Here is a 20,744-nt window from a genome sequence, read left to right on the forward strand (position 1 = left end):
GTCAAGTTCATCCCATAAGAGTTCACTGGGATTCAAGTCAGGTGACTGAGTTCACAAAGCCATATTCTTCAATTCCCCACATTTCTCTTTTCAACTGACATAGCACAATTTAAAAACATGTTTGAGATCATTTTCCTGCTGCAGAACAAACCCACGACCAATAAGTATCTTGCCAGATGGAGCTGCATTGTTGATTAGTTTCTGGTGATATCCCTCCTTCTTTAATGTTCCGTTAATACTCGCTAGATCACCCCCTTTATCACCTGCAACGTATCCCCACATCATGACTGACCCTCCACCATGACCTCCACCTCGCTTCACTATTGGATTCACACACTGACACTTCATACTTTCCACAATAAGTCGACGAATAGATATTCGACGATGGCTTCCAAATACTTCAAGCTTAGATTTGTCCATGAAAAACACTTTGGACCATTGCTACACGTTCCAGTGTTTACGTTGTTGTGCCCACGGCAAGCTTTTCACCTTATGATAATAAAGGTTGTTTGACCACTATGCATCCATTTAAACGTTATTAGGAAGACGGCATTACACTGTTGAGATAGAGTTTGGAGCTACTCGCATTCTGTTTACTTCCTCGCGAACATCAGTTACAGAACGAGTTCTCTGACGTTTACTCTGTACACATATGAACTGATCTTTCCTGTATGATGCTATTTGGGGCCATCCAGATCGCGAAACATTTGCATTGCCACCAGTGTGCTTGAACCTACTATAGATCGGGTTACTCCAAGTTTTGTTGCTATTGTTCTACTTAGAATAGCTTTTCTGATGCATTGCTACAATTATAGTAACTTTTCCAGAACCAGTCTCTTCCTTCCCTCCTATTAAGAGGAAATATGGTATGAATCTAATGTGATATTGCTAGACGCACACAATGTTCTGTAAACTATAGCGAACTGTTTAGTACACAGGTAACAGCCACGTCAGTGTTGTTATGAATTCCCATCATCGTTTCTCCATGTGAACAACCGATTAAATACATAACAGAGCCGCTTAGTCTCTTTGTGTTTATACTTGTTTTGTTACCAGACCAGGGGTATGATAGAATATTCAGAACAGAATCCTTGTTTTAACCACAAATCCATAGCTGTGGCAGGTGACCGTAAACGTTTCATGCGTAGTGTATATTACGTGCAAAATGTTAACAAAACATTCTGTGACAATAGCTATGTGGTGTGTTTATAGAAAAATTGAATTTTGTGTCGGAATTAGAGAAAATTCTGTCGAATTCACTGAATGTTATGTCAAAAACAGTAGACTTTTTGAGTCGAAATTGAGAATTTTGTGTTGAAATCACTACATTTTGCATCAAAAGCAGCGACTTTTGTCTCGAAAGAATGAATTATTGTGCCAAAATATGTGAATTTTCGGTCAGAATTACTTCGTGCGTAAGATTCTTTCGGAATTTCTGTCGAGGTAACGAAGAGATGTTTGAAATTCTAGGAATGATAATCATAGGTTTTAAGAAAAGATACGTAATAAAAACAATATGTAGAAGAACCTATAGGGAATCATAAGAATGTGTCCAAGAGAGAAATGGTCGGATTGAAAAGGGGGAACAGAAGCCGTCTTTGGGCTACGTAGGCCACCTTAGGACCAATTTTGACGGTTAGTTGTTCCTCACGAAGACGCTAATAGAAATCGCTGAAAGCTCGAAGTTTTACTCTGAATTGACTCATCAGGAACGGGAATGTTTTATACAACAACAGGAATTGCTGAATGGGATGAACAATCTGATGAGTGCTGCATATGGATTGATAGTAAATAGAAGAAGGATAGAAGTAATGAAAATTATCATGAGAACAGTGAGAAACTTAACACCAGGATTGGTAATCACAAAGTACGTGAAGTAATTCTGGTACCTAGGCAGCAAAATAACCCTTAATGAATGGGGCTAGGAGGACATAAAAAGCTGACTAGCGCTGGCAAAAAGTGCATTCCTGCTCGAGAGAAATTTATGGTACCAAACATAGGCCTTAATTTGAGGAAGAAATTTCTGAGAATGTACGTTTGGAATACAACACTGTACTGCAATGAAACATGGAATGTGGGAAAACCGGAAAAGAAGAGAATCGAAGTAACCGAGATTTGGTGCTACAGCAGAATGTTGAAAATTAGGCGGGCTGGTAAGGTAAGGAAGAGGAGCTTATCTGGGAAGTCACCGAGGAAAGAAATCTCTGGAAAACTCTTAAAAGAAGAAGGAACCGGACAATAGGACAGCTGTTCAGACGTCAGGGGATACCTTCCATGGCATTATAAGGAGCACTACTACAGGGAGATAGAGATTGGAATAAATCCAGCAAATAATTGAGGACGTATGTTGCAAGTGCTATGAGTTTACGAGGTTGGCACTGGAGAGAAATTCCTAGCGGACGGTATCAAACCAGTCGGAAGACTGATGACTCAAAGAAAATAAAAAAAATAAAAAAAGGACAACAAGGCAGTCCTGCTACCCTACCGTTGAACTTGTACACTGGATACTCAAGAGTTGCTGCAATATACCAAGCAGTTGATTCATCAGAACATCGGTTTCTGCCAACTCAGTGGCTACAAGACTTTTAGGTGTTTCATTGCCGATTTTGGCCAGTGTCTCTGTTGCTGTTACACTGCCGTTACTGTATAAGAGAACTGGTATTTTTGCCTTGATGTCATATCACAAGGAAAGGAATTTGGGGAATTTACCGTGTAGATTTTAATAATTAACATGAATGACTGTAGTTTCTCTGATTTTTCTTGACAATCCGTCTTATCATAGATTTTAACCGCCATAATATTTTCACATAACGGTTGTATAGTGTAAATTATGCTACCTAGGTCACATAAAAGTGTGTCCACGTTCTGCAACAATAACCACAAACCAAGCATTCGTCAGTTGGTATCGTCTTCATCACAAGAAGTTGAGGGATGTTAAGCAGTTAAGTGTATGACATAATGAGATTTTGAGCTGTCACAGAGTTAAAAATGCACCTCGAGGGAGGCAACCAGAAACTGACTGCACTTACTCCAAGACTGTGCTTGGATCAAAAAGTAAAGTATGTATTGGTGAGCCATACAGGATATCTGTGAAAGCGCCAGCCATACATGTGGGACAGTACGGTGCGGTACCCGAACTTAGTACGTGGATGGGACAGTATGGCACAATGGTACCTGATCAGGATAGCACAATACGACAGTACCTGGATGGGACAGTACAACGTGATGGTACCCGGACGGAATAGTATGATGTGATACACAGCACAGTACTCCCCGGCGCGGTACCCGGATGATGCAGTGTTGTTCAGTGGTAGACTGACAGAATAAAATATTTCCACTGTATACCCGTGCTACTGTGGCTTATGTCAAGTGGAAAACTGGACTAGCTGACGATATCATGGAGTATGTAATATGTAATAGTGGTCAGTGGTCAGTGCCTTCTAGTTCGTTTATTTTCTTGTGGACTTAAAATTTTTCCCAGAGGCACGAATCTGGTGATTTAAGATATATTAACATGAGATAATCAGTAACGGCTGTAACAGCAAAAGTGTTTATTTATTCTCTGTAGATTAAATCAGTGAAACCCATATCTATCAAATAAGAATTCAGTGTCATGTCAAATTCGTCAGCTACTATCTTTTCAACGAAGCACTCGCATTTCGTAACCCTGTTTCCTTTGTCTGACAGAAGCATCTTGAAACGTGGTAAGTTTCTGGGTGTAATGATGTAGATACAGAATTATAAGCTGTAGGTTTAACACCTCTCTGTTGCGAAAATTTCTGACTGATATTTTTCAGGCTAACTGTGTTTTTTGCAAAATGGTTCCAAACACTTTTAGACTTCGATCCGAGGTTTTATACTTACGCAAAAAACGACCGACAGGAACATTCGATTTCGATAACTGTTCGCGAAAAATTTCGGAAGTATTTACCACTGAGTCAGTACAAATGTAAACTTGAGCTATAGACACCCTTTTAAATACTAAATAGTGTATAATTTGCAACGTATTTGTTACTCTTAAAATGTGTAAGTGAAGGATAGGTTTAAATAGTTGTTTCTGTTTCGAGAGAGCTCCCTTCCTTTAAGATTTAACTGCAGGCCCACTCACTACTTGCAACTGACCAACACTGAAAATGAAAGCGCAACGGCTAACTATCTTTTATGTGCAACCTGTTAACCGAGGAAGTTTAGTAGGACTTTAGGTTTATTAATGAGATTTCAATTCATTCGTCCACAAATACATTAGAGAAAAAGGGGATGAGACTGCAAATAGAAGTCGGGGATTACTTTTCAATATATAGTCCGAATGATTTGTTGAGTAATTTGATTGAACGTGTGCCAACTACAGAGTAAACAGCAGCATTCAAAAAATAATAGATTGGTAAAATCTCCTATATTTACACGAAGATTCAATGAAATAACACAGGGCGCCAAATTGAACAATAATGTGCGTCGGTAGTGAAACGAAGGGGATCAGGAATCGGAGAAATGAATCTAGCGCTCGTACACCCGATATAAATCGTGTTGGAAGTCTGATCTGAAGCTGGAGAGATCTGTGGTGACTGAGTCAGAGACCCTAACCGTTCTGTCCACCAACCTGTCGTCTTCTAAAGTTGTGTCCCCAGCGCAGAAGACAGCTCGTCGGTCTTGGGATCTTCTTCGGCGGAGGCTGCTGTGCTGTCATTTCGAACTTGAACCTGTGTTTGTGCTTTTTTTTGTGGTATGCTACTTGCCCAGGTTAATCTCTGTATCTGCAGAGGGCACGATCTGTAGAACTGACAATGATAGTAGGCGACACCTCTGATTAATTTACCTTGTTTCTTTATACACTCCTGGAATTGGAAAAAAGTACACATTGACACCGGTGTGTCAGACCCACCATACTTGCTCCGGACACTGCGAGAGGGCTGTACAAGCAATGATCACACGCACGGCACAGTGGACACACCAGGAACCGCGGTGTTGGCCGTCGAATGGCGCTAGCTGCGCAGCATTTGTGCACCGCCGCCGTCAGTGTCAGCCAGTTTGCCGTGGCATACGGAGCTCCATCGCAGTCTTAACACTGGTAGCATGCCGCGACAGCGTGGACGTGAACCGTATGTGCAGTTGACGGACTTTGAGCGAGGGCGTATAGTGGGCATGCGGGAGGCCGGGTGGACGTACCGCCGAATTGCTCAATACGTGGGGCGTGAGGTCTCCACAGTACATCGATGTTGTCGCCAGTGGTCGGCGGAAGGTGCACGTGCCCGTCGACCTGGGACCGGACCGCAGCGACGCACGGATGCACGCCAAGACCGTAGGATCCTACGCAGTGCCGTAGGGGACCGCACCGCCACTTCCCAGCAAATTAGGGACACTGTTGCTCCTGGGGTATCGGCGAGGACCATTCGCAACCGTCTCCATGAAGCTGGGCTACGGTCCCGCACACCGTTAGGCCGTCTTCCGCTCACGCCCCAACATCGTGCAGCCCGCCTCCAGTGGTGTCGCGACAGGCGTGAATGGAGGGACGAATGGAGACGTGTCATCTTCACCTATGAGAGTCGCTTCTGCCTTGGTGCCAATGATGGTCGTATGCGTGTTTGGCGCCGTGCAGGTGAGCGCCATAATCAGGACTGCATACGACCGAGGCACACAGGGCCAACACCCGGCATCATGGTGTGGCGAGCGATCTCCTACACTGGCCGTACACCACTGGTGATCGTCGAGGGGACACTGAATAGTGCACGGTACATCCAAACCGTCATCGAACCCATCGTTCTACCATTCCTAGACCGGCAAGGGAACTTGCTGTTCCAACAGGACAATGCACGTCCGCATGTATCCCGTGCCACCCAACGTGCTCTAGAAGGTGTAAGTCAACTACCCTGGCCAGCAAGATCTCCGGATCTGTCCCCCATCGAGCATGTTTGGGACTGGATGAAGCGTCGTCTCACGCGGTCTGCACGTCCAGCACGAACGCTGGTCCAACTGAGGCGCCAGGTGGAAATGGCATGGCAAGCCGTTCCACAGGACTACATCCAGCATCTCTACGATCGTCTCCATGGGAGAATAGCAGCCTGCATTGCTGCGAAAGGTGTATATACACTGTACTAGTGCCGACATTGTGCATGCTCTGTTGCCTGTGTGTATGTGCCTGTGGTTCTGTCAGTGTGATCATGTGATGTATCTGACCCAGGAATGTGTCAATAAAGTTTCCCGTTCCTGGGACAATGAATTCACGGTGTTCTTATTTCAATTTCGAGGAGTGTATTTTAAGATATCGCTTTTTACACTGTCTTTTAAAACACTGGACATAGCTTTCTTAATAGTACTGCAACTCTTCTGACAACTTTCGATATAGAGTACGGCTTGTCCGTCCGAAACAGAGATACACGCCCGCCTCTGAAGAACACCCGAATCAGTCTGACTAGCTCAGCCGAAGTACTTCGTCTCCCATACGCGCCAAAGCGACCTGAAGGTGTCCGAAGCACTTCGTTTGTAATATCATTACTCTTAAGTTTCTCAAAACTAGTGAAATTTAATAAACACAAACGATAGATTCGCAGGGTAACAACGATAGATTGTCATACTGAAAACGGGGTTAAATACAATGTATAAATAATTAGTAAGAGAAGTTACGCGCTTTGGTGCCCAACACCTGAATATGCCGACCAATCAGAAGCAAGTTCAGTACAATTGGCGGACTCTCCCATGGTGATGGTACATACGGTACCATCTGCTGCTTGTACCTCACTCCACTTTTGTACCGTATCACATGTATCAAGCTGCATCAAGGCGAACTTCTAGCCAGATAAAATACTGGCGGCCAAAGCCACGAATATCACACCGCTCATACCACAACGCACCAACACACCGAAATAAACATCGCATTATTACTACCAAAACTACCACAAAACACAGTGACTATTCAGCAGAGAGCATCTTGGCTAGAGACGTGAGACAGAACGTTGGCTGGTCAGCTTGTCGTCACACATGGCACGATACACACAAAGAAAAGCCATCGCTATAGCTTCCACAATTCTACAGAAATACAGTAAAGCGTACAAACGATACACGATTGGTGAAGGTGTGGGCAGTAGTTGGAAAAGTAATAAAGGCCGAACTATACGCGATCAGGTTCCACAAACAGATAAAGTACTCTGGAGGGCTGAATTCTTGAATCACAAAACAACTTGGCTGAGCAAACACATACTCCACACTACAATCAGTCTCCTGATTAGTAGTAAAGATGCAAAACGCTTTACTTTGCTAACGTGTGGTTGAGAAACCCAAATTTCCACAGTGAAAAGCGTCAACTTCTTACAACAAAAAACAGAAGAAATCGGGAAGGCATTCACGCAATACTCACCCACAGAAAGTGCACACATTTACTCTAGTTTAATAAACATTTGGCTCAGACTCTGTCATCGACTAAATGACAGTTTGTGTGCACAAAGCCACCGACTTTCAAGGTCCAAAAAACTCATGACCAATCTGAAATTCAATCTGGCACATCTCGTTATTTCGCTTAATATACTTACCCTACACACTGAGAATGAATCCGCTACACTACCAGTCTGCTCTACCCTAAACTTCGAGATGAGATCACTTACTTACAAAAATGTTCTTGCGAAAAAGCTCAAGAATAATGTTAAACCTTCACATGAAATTATTTCTGCGTTAAATATCATGATTACTCCTTACATTACCCTGACCATCAAAGGACCTGAAATAAAAATGACTGAAGTAATACACACACTAAATAATTCAAATACTTCCATCCGTAAGCTGCCCACATATCGGTCCATACTCACCAGCAGAACAGTAACCCTTTCAGCCCCTAGTCTCCTGCTTCTGCTGCCCCTGGGGTGGGGAGCTACCAAAGACGCAGGCGTCTTACCTGTGAACCTAGCTCTTTTGTGTGCTTTTGTACTAGCTCGGATAATCAAGTCAGATCTTCCTGCCATTCTACTTTCTCTAAAGTTGGTGGCAAAACTGGAGTAGCAGACGAAACTACGTTGTTGTTGTTGTCTTCAGTCCTGAGGCTTGGATGATGCAGCTCTCCATGCTACTCTATCCTGTGCAAGCTGCCCTCCAATGCTAAATTTGTAATCCTTTGATGCCTCAGAACATATCCTACCAACCGGTCCCTTCTTCTTGTCAAGTTGTGCCACAAACTCCTCTTCTCCCCAATTCTATTCAATACTTACTCATTAGTTATGTGATCTACTGTAATGACACATTCCTATGCAGAGACATACAATATCTTAAAAGCTGCGCCAAAGATAAATTGAGAGGCATGTATATTATAATCTTTGTAAAGTTCACATTGTATTCTCTTTTGTTTCATACTCCAAGGAGCTAAGGGACACTTTCGATTGTTGCCTCGTGGAGGATGGACGTGATTTTTGGACTGTGAGAAAGGCAGCCATGTAGTTAGTAATTATGGTTTGTGCGACGAGCAGAGCAAGTCTTATTGTCTTGTGAATAAAAATAGTGAGAAGTATCGAAGTGTTACGAAAATTATTTAAAGCAACGTAGCATTGTATTCCTTGGTTTCCACCGTCTTCGTGAAGTGAACCGATGCCGACTTAGGAAGATACACACGGTCAACAAAGAGAAGAACTTCGATGGCGACTGATAAATTAATATTGTGGCAGAAGGACTAATTCTACGTCTAAGGTGAGAACTCTGATTAAATCAACAATGACGTAGAATTCAAAATGTAATTAATCGGAATGGTAAATTATATTACAGGCATATTTCACGCAGCACTGTATTTGTCCGCATTCAAGCCGGTCAATACAATCCGTAGAAAAGCCTTTCAAAAATTCTAAAGTTAAAAAACACAATTAAATCAAATGTTTTTTTATTTATTTCGCCACACTACCCATCTAATATTCAGCATTATTCTGTAGGACCACATTCCGAAAGCTTCTATTCTCTTCTTGTCCAAACTATTTATCGTCCATGTTTCACTTCCGTACATGGCTACACTCCATACAAATACTTTCAGAAACGACTTCCTGACACTTACATCTATACTCGATGTTAACAAATATTTCTTCTTCAGAAACGCTTTCCTTGCCATTGCCAGTCTATATTTTATATCCTCTCTACATCGACCATCATCAGTTATTTTGCTCTCCAAATGGCCAAACTCCATTACTACTTTAATTGTCTCATTTCCTAATCTAAATCCCTCAGCATCACCCGACCTAATTCGACTACATTCCATTATCCTTGTTTTGCTTTTGTTGATGTTCATCTTATATTCTCCTTTCAACACACTGTCCATCCCGTTCAACTGCTCTTCCAAGTCCTTTGCTGTCTCTGACAGAATTACAATGTCATCGGCGAACCTCAACGTTTTTACTTCTTCTCCAAATACTTTAATACCTACTTCGAAGTTTTCTTTTGTTTCCTTTACTGCTTGCTCAATATACAGATTGAATAATATCGGGGACAGAATACAACCCTGTCTCACTCCCTTACCAACCGCTGCTTCCTTTCATGACCGTCGACTCTTATAACTGCCGTCTTGTTTCTGTACAAACTGTAAATAGCCTTTCGCTTCCTGTATTTTACCCCTGCCACCTTTAGAATTTGAGAATTTGAAAGAGAGTTTTTCAGTCAACGTTGTCAAAAGCTTTCTCTAAGTCTACAAATGCTAGAAATGTAGGTTTGTCTTTCCTTAATCTATTTTCTAAGAGGAGTCGTAGAGTCAGTATTGCCTCACGTGTTCCAACATTTCTGCTGAATCCAAACTGATCTTCGCCGAGGTCGGCTTCTACCAGTTTTTCCATTTGTCTGTAAAGAATTCGTGTTAGTATTTAGCAGTTGTGACTTATTAAACTCATAGTTCGGTAATTTTCACATCTGTCAACACCTGCTTTCTTTGGGATTGGAATTATTATATTCTTCTTGACGTCTGAGGGTATTTCGCCTGTCTCATACATCTTGCTCACCAGATGGTAGAGTTTTGTCAGGACTGGCTCTCCCAAGGCCGTCAGTAGTTCCAATGAAATGTTGTCTACTCCGGGGCCTTGTTTCGACTCAGGTCTTTCAGTGCTCTTTCAAACTTTTCACGCAGTATCGTATCTCTCATTTCATCTTCATCTACATCCTCTTCCATTTCCATAATACTGTCCTCAAGTACATCGCCCTTGTATAGACCCTCTATATACTCCTTCCACCTTTCTGCTTTCCCTTCTTTGCTTAGAACTGGGTTTCCATCTCAGCTCTTGTGATTCATGCAAGTGGCTCTCTTTTCTCCAAAGGTCTCTTTAAATTTCCTGTAGGCAGTATCTATCTTACCCCTCGTGAGATAAGCCTCTGTATCCTTACATTTGTCCTCTAGCCATCCCTGCTTATGCATTTAGCACTTCCTGTCGATCTCGTTTTTGATACGTTTGTATTCCCTTTTGCCTGCTTCATTTACTGCGTTTTTATACTTTCTCCTTTCATCAATTAAATTCAATATTTCTCCTGTTACCCAAGGATTTATACTAGCCCTCGTCGTTTTACCTACTTGATCCTCTGCTGGCTTCACTACTTCATCCCTCAGAGCTACCCATTCTTCTTCTACTGTATTTCGTTCCCCCATTCCTGTCAATTGTTCCCTTATGCTCTTCCTGAAATTCAGTACAACCTCAGGTTTAGTCAGTTTATACAGGTCCCATCTCCATAAATTCCCACCTTTTTGCAGTTTCTTCAGATTTAATCTACAGTTCACAACCAATAGATTGTGGGCAGAGTCCACATCTGCCCCTGGAAATGTCTTACAACTTGAAACCTGGTTCCTAAATCTCTGTCTTACCATTATATAATTTATCTGATACCTTCTAGTATCTCCAGGAATCTTCCATGTATACAGCCTTCTTTTATGATTCTTGAACCAAGTGTTAGCTATGATTAAGTTGTGCTCTGTGCAAAATTCTACCAGGCGGCTTCCTCTTTCATTTCTCTCCCCCAATCCATATTCACCCACTATGTTTCCTTCTCTCCCTTTTCCTACTCTCGAATTCCTGTCACCCATGACTATTAAATTTTCGTCTCCCTTCACTACCTGAATGATTTCTTTTATCTCATCATACATTTCATCAATTTCTTCATCATCTGCAGAGCTAGTTGGCATATAAACTTGTACTACTGTAGTAGGCATGGGCTTCGTGTCTATCTTGGCCACAGTAATGCGTTCGCTGTGCTGTTGGTAGTAGCTTACCCACGCTCCTATTTTTTTATTTATTATTAAACCTACTCCTGCATTACCCCTATTGGATTTTGTATTTATAACCCTGTATTCACCTGACTAAAGTCTTGTTCCTCCTGCCACCGAACTTCACTAATTCCCACTATATCTAACTTATCGATTTCCCTTTTTAAATTTTCTAACCTACCTGCCCGATTAAGGGATCTGACATTCTACGCTCCGATCCGTAGAACGCCAGCTTTCTTTCTCCTGATAAAGACGTCCTCTTGATTAGTCCCCTCCCGGAGATCCGAATGGGGGACTATTTTACCTCCGGAATATTTTACCCAAGAGGACGCCATTATCGTTTAACCACACAGTAAAGTGGCATGCCTTCGGGAAAAATTACGGCCGTAGTTTCCCCTTGCTTTCAGCGGTTCGCAGTACCAGCACAGCAAGGCTGTTTTGGTTAGTGCTGCAAGGCCAGATCAGTCAATCATCCAGACTGTTGCCCCTGCAACTACTGAAAAGGCTGGTGCCCCTCTTCAGGAACCACACGTTTGTCTGGCCTCTCAACAGATACCCCTCCATTGTGGTTGAACCTACGATATGGCCATCTGCATCGCTGAGGCATGCAAGCCTCCCCACCAAAGGTCCATTGTTCTTGGGGGTAGGAAACTACGTTAGTAGACAGCTACTCGCTATTCTCACTAAAACTCACATTCACTCGTTTCAGTCGCACACCGTAGGTTAAAATATGGGACAAGGATGTGGGTGTCATTCAGGAGCTCACTTACTTGTAGCATAATAAAGAAAAAAAAATACGAAGCCATGTAAACGACACACTTCCCTCTGGGAGACTAGCGGCACAAAACCAACAAATACATTTACATTGGCATGAATATCACTCTCTCTAACAAGTTTGTGTGGCCATCCTCTGGAGCAAGCATAAAATTACTTCTTTTCCTGCCGCTAGTTACTTTATTTATCCCATATGTGGTTTGCCTTCTCCTGTTCTAAGGCATCCTCAGTGGGATCTATAACGACACAATATCCATCATAAACAAGAGTGAGAAACATGGTGAACAGCGTGTGGAAGGCGAGAACACAAAGATGTGATTATATGGCAATGATAAAAGTGGTAGTGCGACATCCAGACCAGATGTGAGGAAACGCAGATGAGCAAATCGTAAGTAATTACTTCTTTTAACAGAAATATCGCGAAGTGAACTGTTTAATAATCTAAAACTAAAAAAACTGTATCGTTATATATCGCACAGAGGATGCCTTAGAACAGGGAGAGGCGAAACGCGTATGGGATAAATACAGCAACTAGCAGCAGGAAAAGGCAGTTTTATTTGCAAAACAATTATCACTCTCTCTCTGTCTGAGAAGGACCTGATGGTTTTACTTGAATAACTTAGACGACTTTCAAGTTACGAGAAACATCTGAAATTGTGTTGATTAACCACGCCCATCACTTGATCTGAAGTTCCTGACACTCGTGTGTTGTAGAACCTTTTTTTACCCTGGAAGTACTGTATGATTATTAAATAATCAACATAAATTTCTTTCAGATATGGACCTCAACTAAATCCATCCTCACTGTATCGAATGATGTTAAACCATGCCGGCCGCGGTGGTCTAGCGCTTCTGGCGCTGCAGTCCGGAACCGCGGGACTGCTGCGGTCGCAGGTTCGAATCCTGCCTCGGGCATTGGTGTGTGTGATGTCCTTAGATTAGTTAGGTTTAAGTAGTTATAAGTTCTAGGGGACTTATGACCTAAGATGTTGAGTCCCATAGTGCTCAGAGCCATTTGAAACATTTGATGTTAAATCATCATATTAAATCTAAAGATCTCTTCAGAGTACACGATATGAAAAAATTCACTGTGAAACGTGTCAGCCGACACAGTTCATAACTCGAGATGTAGTAACTTCCCGAGGCTATAAAAGTAAATACGAGATATGAGTGGAGAAGCGTTAATATTTGGGACACTGAAGGCGTGGTTCCGTACTATTTCTCCTCTATTACTCGTAGTACCAGTTAATACACTCAGTTAGCAACCTTAGGTAATACTGCCAATTTGCAAAGGATCTAAACTCTATATCCAAGTCCCTGCGGATTTGCACCGAACTCGCTGACCAAAAAGGCCAGCGAACTCTCTAACCGAAGTACGGGCTATGCAAACCATGTTGCGAAACATGCTTGCGTGGGCGGGAAAGTTTGGTGAGGGACACAGGGCGCTCGCTGACTGGAATCGACAAGGGGTAGGAGGGGTAGGGCGGTATATGTGGGTGTTGCACGAGGTGGGGGTGGAGGGGCGTACCACTTGGATAAACCGCTGAGTGACCGCTATGGCGCATACTACTTGTATTTCGACACTACTTAAATGTGGTTAATGATAAAGAAGGTTCTTTCTTGCATTTACAGAAGTGTTATAATATTCTCTCCTATATATCGCCAGACAATTTTCTTAGTTATTTTGGGTCATCAGTCTTTCGAATGGTTTGATGCGCCCCGCCACAAATTTCTTTACTGTATTAAACTTTTCATCTCAAAGTAGCACTATTATTCCAGTTATTTGTTTGATGTATTCCAATCTCTGATTTCCTCTACAGTTTTTACCCTCCGCAGTTCCCTCTAGTATCACGGAAGTAAAACACGTAGCAAGCAGGCTACTTGCAGTTGTCATCACAAATGTTGATGTAAATTCCCTCAGATATATTACAGGGATACATCGTATTATGCTTTTAATGTAGTTCTAGTTGGCTATGGAATACTATTTTGTTACTCGAAGATGACAAGGTGAAGAAGCCGACTGAAGCCGATTCGTTAGTAAGGGAAGTGGTACAAAGTTTGAGCACAAGCTATACACATGCTCATTTCTTGATGTCATGTCGTTATCTCTACCTATCTTAACCACGTTCGAAGAGGTAATTGTCATTTACCTAGAGTTGCAAGTCAAGTCATATTTCTCCTTTTGAAACTTACTTCTTCGTAATATAAACGCGATGGAGCGATATTATATGGGTTGCTATACTAACAAAAATCAATATCTGGAACAAGTGATATACTATCAATGGGGACAGTGATTTATTATATTTATTTTTATTTTCAGATGACTACACTCGTGAAGGAATAGGTCTAGAACACACAGTGATCATCATGAGACTAAGGGCGTATGATGTAACGTACGAATGCATGGTTTCGCGGCGATTTGTGGTGATAAAATTCTCTCGAGCTTCCAGCCGCGTCAAGTGCTTTAAAGTCTACTAGATTTCGGCCAAATATTCCACGTCCATTGTCATGTTGTGAGTGTCTTTTGGATGATGCTCTCCGTCCTTACATAAAGGCGCTGCCTACTGTGACAATGAACTGTCCGTGCGGCCATTGACGTGTCTGTTCGCTGTATTCAAATTTGTGCCTGTGTCGTGGTGTAACGTCCGTTTGTAACAGCGAGATGTAGGGAGGGATCTTCAGACATACGTACCACTTATGTACTCTACACAAGTACCACATGTTATGACTCTTCGTTCCGTTTAGGTAGTTATGACTTTGCAGCTCCTTTGTTGTGACGTAGTTCACAGACATTTATTTGTTGTTTTCATTTGTGTGAGAGGTCTTGGCGTCATATCGCCTGCTCTCACTATTTATTACATTCACTTGTGCCGTTTATATATTCTTACTGCTTTGTTCATATTCTGTAAGCAAAGTATAGTATGGCAAGACTACAGAAGAACACACACGTCAATGAGGGGACAGAAAATTCATAATTTAAAAAAAAATGGCGTGTGGGAGTCTAGGGTATTTGAACGCGGATTTCCCAGTTTGGAACCCAATAGCGAGACCACGACTTCGTAATTCTTGCGAATCGCTCGCTCTTGCACATCTTGGCCTTGGAGCGTTCACTGTTTCTATTTTGCCGCTTCTTCTAACAGTTCTGTACAATTTCGTCCTGTTTTCATGCTCGATGTGTGTACCGTTTTTGCCGGGCTATCTACTGTGATATTGCACCACTAAATCTGAGGCTGGTACGATAGGGAATTTACCTTGTCGGTGTACCGAAGGCGGAAGCTCTCTCGTGTGCTAGACAGCGCTTTTCAGTAGTGTAAGTAGGCTGTTTATGTTTTCTTTATGTAAGTTTGCTGTTTATGTTTTCTTATTGGCAACGTTACGTAGCGCTCTCTGCATGAAAATCACTGGCTGTGCTGTGTGCAGTATGTCGCTAGTTTGCATTGTTGCCTGCCATTGTTGTCATGAACTGCTATAGCTGGATGTGAACAGCAGATAGCGCTGGGCAGTTGGAGGTGAGCCGCCAGCAGTGGTGGACGTGGGGAGAGAGATGGCGGAGTTTTGATAATCTGTAAGACTGAATGTCAATTATGAATATTAAGGTAAATACATTGTTTGTTCTCTATTAATATCTTTCATTTGCTAACTATCCCTATCAGTAGTTAGTACCTTCAGTAGTTTGAATCTTTTATTTAGCTGGCAGTAGTGGCGCTCGCTGTTTTGCAGTAGCTTGAGTAGCGAAGATTTTTGTGAGGTAAGTGATTTGTAAAAGGTATAGGTTAAAGTTAGTCAGGGCCATTGTTTTGTAGGGGTTATTGAAAGTCAGATTGCGTTGCGCTAAATAATATTGTGTGTCAGGTTAAGCACAGGCTTGTATAATTGTTCTAAGTGGACGTTTCACATGTAAAATTGTTCTAAGGGGACGTTTCATATGTCGACCCTTAGCCTAGGATACCTCACTGGAATCTTCTGATTTTTTCTTGTAGTTTGTGTATTTAGTGTAGCTTTTGTTTATAGCTAGCGCGTAATTGTAGAGGGAGTCTCCTTTGTAGTTGCAGTCTTTCATTGTTGTACTGTAAAACAGTTGTGGCATGCATGTAGATTTGCACCAAGTATTTCGCAGCTGCAATTAACTAGATATTATTTTCAGTGCTATGTTAATGTGTTCTCCTATTTTTGCTCTTCAAATTGTGTTTTTCTGTGTTATCGTGTGAAATATTGTCACAATAATGGCGTGTGAAAAACGTAACACTCGGCTCCAAAGTAAACTGAGAAACGACAGTGAAGACGAAAGCAATGTGTTAGCGCCACTGTGTAATGAGTTAACTAATGTTCAAAGTAGTAATTTGGTAACTGTGCATAGGGAAATGGAGCGGACGTCAAACAATGGCGTAGAAAGTCAAACAGGTAGTGAACAGGGAAGCATTATCGATCGGTCGGTCGGCAACAGCTCGCCTCAGGAATCCGAAATGATAGGACACAATATTGCAAATACTGTAGATTCAGGTTTTGCGTCCTCACCGTTTTCTCAAATAAGTCAAGACACATTTTCAGCTTGTCAAAATGTGAATGTTGCCGGCGCAAATGCACTGCCGAAAAGAGTAGAGGAACAGATTCCAGACACTAATGCATTGTTATTACAACTAATGCAACAAATGGAACAAAATCAGAGACAGATGGGACAAAATCTTCAAAAGTTAGACACAATGGAACAAAATCTTAAAAAGTTAGACACAGTGGAACAAAATCTTAAAAAGTTAGACACAGTGGAACAAAATCTTAAAAAGTTAGACACAGTGGAACAAAATCTTCAAAAGTTAGACACAGTGGAACAAAATCTTCGGAAGTTAGACACCACACTTGAACAAACACGTGAAGATCTAACTACTGAGTTACATAACATTGAATCGAAATGCCAAAAAGTCTGTAATGACGTAAAAACACAAATTTGTGAGCATTTTCAGCCTATTTTTTCGCGGCATGAGAATGCATTACAGAATCACGAAGCAGCCATAAAAGAGCTGCAAACTATTGTTCATGAAAATCATGAGACCTTGCAAGCTAAAATGGACTCAGTTGCATCTACCGATTCGGTTACGCAACTTGCAAAAACTCAGGAAAACTTAAAGGACACAGTAGAAAGACACATGGGGGAAATTAGTTCATTATCAGAGAAAGTAGCCGAACTTTCGGATCAGGTCACTAACTTATCTACAAAGGTAGATGATGATCTGAATGACACAAGACCCATAGCCTTCACTGACACAGAAGAGTATGAACAAATTAGAAAATTCAAACAAAATCAAAATCAAATCAATACACAGTACAAAAGAGAAATCCGGGAAGTACAAGATCAGTTGACACAGGTAATACAAGAATTACATATTTCAGAGGATACTCGCGCTCCAACACGGGAAGAGGAACTTAGAAATACGGAAAAGCCACAAAATAATAGCACAGGGCATTTCGGTAATTATGAAAGAAATTGGCAAGGTACACCGAATTTTGAGATGGAACCGCCGAAACGACGTGACAATGACCGACATGCTACTCGCCGACACGATGATTTTGACTATAAGCTGTTCATTACTACACGTAAATTCAAAACATTTAAGAATTCTGGCAACGACATTCATCCACAAGCATGGCTCCATCAATTCTCTCATTGTTTTCCTCCCAACTGGTCATTGGAGCACAGATTAGAATTTATGTGTGGCTACTTAGAGAATGAACCAGCTGTAAGAATGCGATCGGTCATTCACGATTGCCACAGTGAAGGAGAATTTTACCATGCCTTCCTCTCAGCATATTGGTCTCAAGCCACACAAGACCGCGTAAAACATAGCATCATGATGATGAAACACTTTGAACAATCTGAATTTTCCAGTCTTGTCAAATATTTTGAAGACATGTTGCACAAGAATCAGTACCTATCAAACCCATACAGCCCCTCAGAACTCATCCGCATTTGCTTAATCAAACTGCCTGAACATTTACGACATATTATTTTGGCAGGACGTTGCAAAGACGACATTGAAGCTTTTCAGGGATTGTTACAAGAACTGGAAATTGACACAGACAGTCGCGGGATGCGAAAACAGGAAAACAATCACTACAGGTCACATCCGTCTCAATTCCGTGACGACAGAAACAATAAATGGCCACGACAAAGCTATTCTTACAACGTAAATCGTGACCAAAACAGACACCACCCATATGACAACCACTGGCAGAGTAATAGTTACAGGGAAAGATCACCTTTCCGCGGTAATGACTATCACAGAGACAATCAGAGAAACAGACAATATGGGAACCAATATAACTATTATCAAGGGAGACAGAATAACTTTAGACGCAACGGTCCAGCACGCAGTTACGACTCAGGCAGAAATTCTCCACCACATGACCGACAAGAAAGAAACTATCGAACCTACCGACATGACGACAGACGATATGATCGTAACGACAGACCTGAATTGCATCAGAACTGGCGAGTTTTAAACAGAGCTGGGCCCTCTGGGCAAGGCGAATTTGTGGAAGTTAGGCCTCCAAATCCCAATAACGACGCGCGCCAACAAAGAGACAATAGGCGATGACTCACACCACTGGCAGCCACAAGACGTACTTATGAAACTGACGACGGAGCTGCCGTAGCTAGTAATTACGTAAAAATGGAAGACATTAGGGACATCTTACTCCAGGAACACGACGTAAAACATAACAACATTGCATATCCTGTGATCCACATTACTGTAAATGACGTAAAATTTACGGCAGTACTTGACTCTGGCAGTCCCATTTCAGTAATTAGTGAAACAGCTTTTAGCAAATGCAACAAATCGAACGATTGCCCCACACTTCCGTTACGTAAGATTAAATTACAAGGTGCAATCTTTGGAAAAAGTGTAGATGTACGCCAACAAACCAATTTAGAATTCTTTTGCCAAAGCCACAGCTTCTCTATGAACTTTCTTATTGTTCCATTATTGTCGACGGAAATTATACTGGGAGTAGACTTTTTGAATGAATATAAAGCAATCTTAAGCTTTCACGATGCTGAAATAAGTTTAGAGAAAGAAGGTATGTCAATAGCTTTGAAATTTGAAGACTGGCTCTCAAACCATGATGTGGAAATTAATCGGCTTTACCTTCTGTTAGATAACAGTTCGGAATTTTCTACGGAACTAGACACTAACAATCACTCTGCAAGTACTGACAGGGATGACATCGACGGCATATTTGAAATTAATGAGTTAATTCAGAATAAAATTCAGACAATTGAGAATTGTAATGACACTGATAGGCAGGACCTTTTTGAGATTTTACAAGCACATTCCACAGTTTTTACTCACAAAACAGGAACAATCAAGGGGTTTCAATACCAATTTCGTGTTCGTGAGCATACTAAATTTTGTGTTAGACCATACGTAATTCCAGCACATTATAGGGACCGTGTTAGAACAGAAATACAATCTATGCTTGACGAGGGCATTATTGAGCCTGCAGTAAGCTCATACAACAATCCGTTACATGTTGTTGAGAAGAAAAATGGATCGATCAGACTTGTCTTAGATTCGAGACAAATCAATACTATCATTATTCCTGAAACAGACAGGCCGCAGACGATGGAAGAACTTCTTCAAAATTTTAATGGTGTAAAAGTGTTGTCTTCCATTGATCTCAGATCCAGCTTTTATCAGATCGAACTTCATCCAGAATGTAGAAAATACACAGCTTTCCTTTGTTTCGGCGTTTGTTATCAGTTTCGGAAACTTCCTTTTGGTTTGAACATTTCTTCGGCAGCATTCATTCGTGGGTTAAATTCCATATTACCTGAGTTCTTAAAACGTCACATCACTTTATATGTGGACGATATTCTAATAGCAGAAGCTTCATGGGAACAACATAACCGCATCCTCAACAGTTTGTTACGTATTTTTGCAGAATCTGGAATTACAGTTAACTTGGAAAAGTCTGAATTCGGTAGGACAAAGGTGAAGTTTTTGGGACATATTATTTCTTCTGAAGGCATTCAGCCGGATCCTGAAAAGTTAGAAGCAATTAGAGCCATTCCAGTTCCATCCACAAAAAAACAAGTCCGCAGTTTTCTAGGTCTCGTAAATTTTTACCGTCGTTTTCTGAATATGCAAATTCTAGTTACACCAAAACTTTGTTCTCTCACTGGAAAAAATACTATTTGGAACTGGGACGAACAAGCACAGCTGGAATTCAATTATTTGAAAGAAGCGTTACTTCACGCGCCAATACTAGCTCATCCAGATCTGTCACAAGATTTCTGCCTTAGCACTGATTCTTCCAAAGTTGGTCTTGGTGCCCATTTATTTCAAGAAGCCATAGAAGATGACATTACTGTTCAGAAAACCATTGCTTTTGCTAGCCGAGTGCTAACAAAATCTGAAAAAAATTATTCCGTTACTGAATTAGAAGCTTTAGCTATCGTTTGGGCATTTAACAAATTTCGTTTCTTTCTTTCTGGTAAGCACGTAAAAGTATACAGTGATCATCGTGCATTACAGTTTCTTATGTCTTCAAAATTAAATCATGATAGGTTAAAACGTTGGGCATTGTTTCTGCAAGAATTCCGCTTCACAATAGTCTACATTCCCGGCAAGGAGAACATTGTTGCGGACGCGCTGTCACGAGCACCAGCTGGGCTTGAGAAAAGTAACACAGAAGGCAACCTCGAGAAAAATTTCAGTATTCTTTACATTCAGAAAGTCGCCTTTGAAAACTTCATCACCACATCTTTAAAGGACAT

The sequence above is a fragment of the Schistocerca cancellata genome, chromosome 6, assembly GCF_023864275.1.
Source record: "Schistocerca cancellata isolate TAMUIC-IGC-003103 chromosome 6, iqSchCanc2.1, whole genome shotgun sequence".
Classification (NCBI taxonomy): Eukaryota; Metazoa; Arthropoda; class Insecta; order Orthoptera; family Acrididae; genus Schistocerca; species Schistocerca cancellata.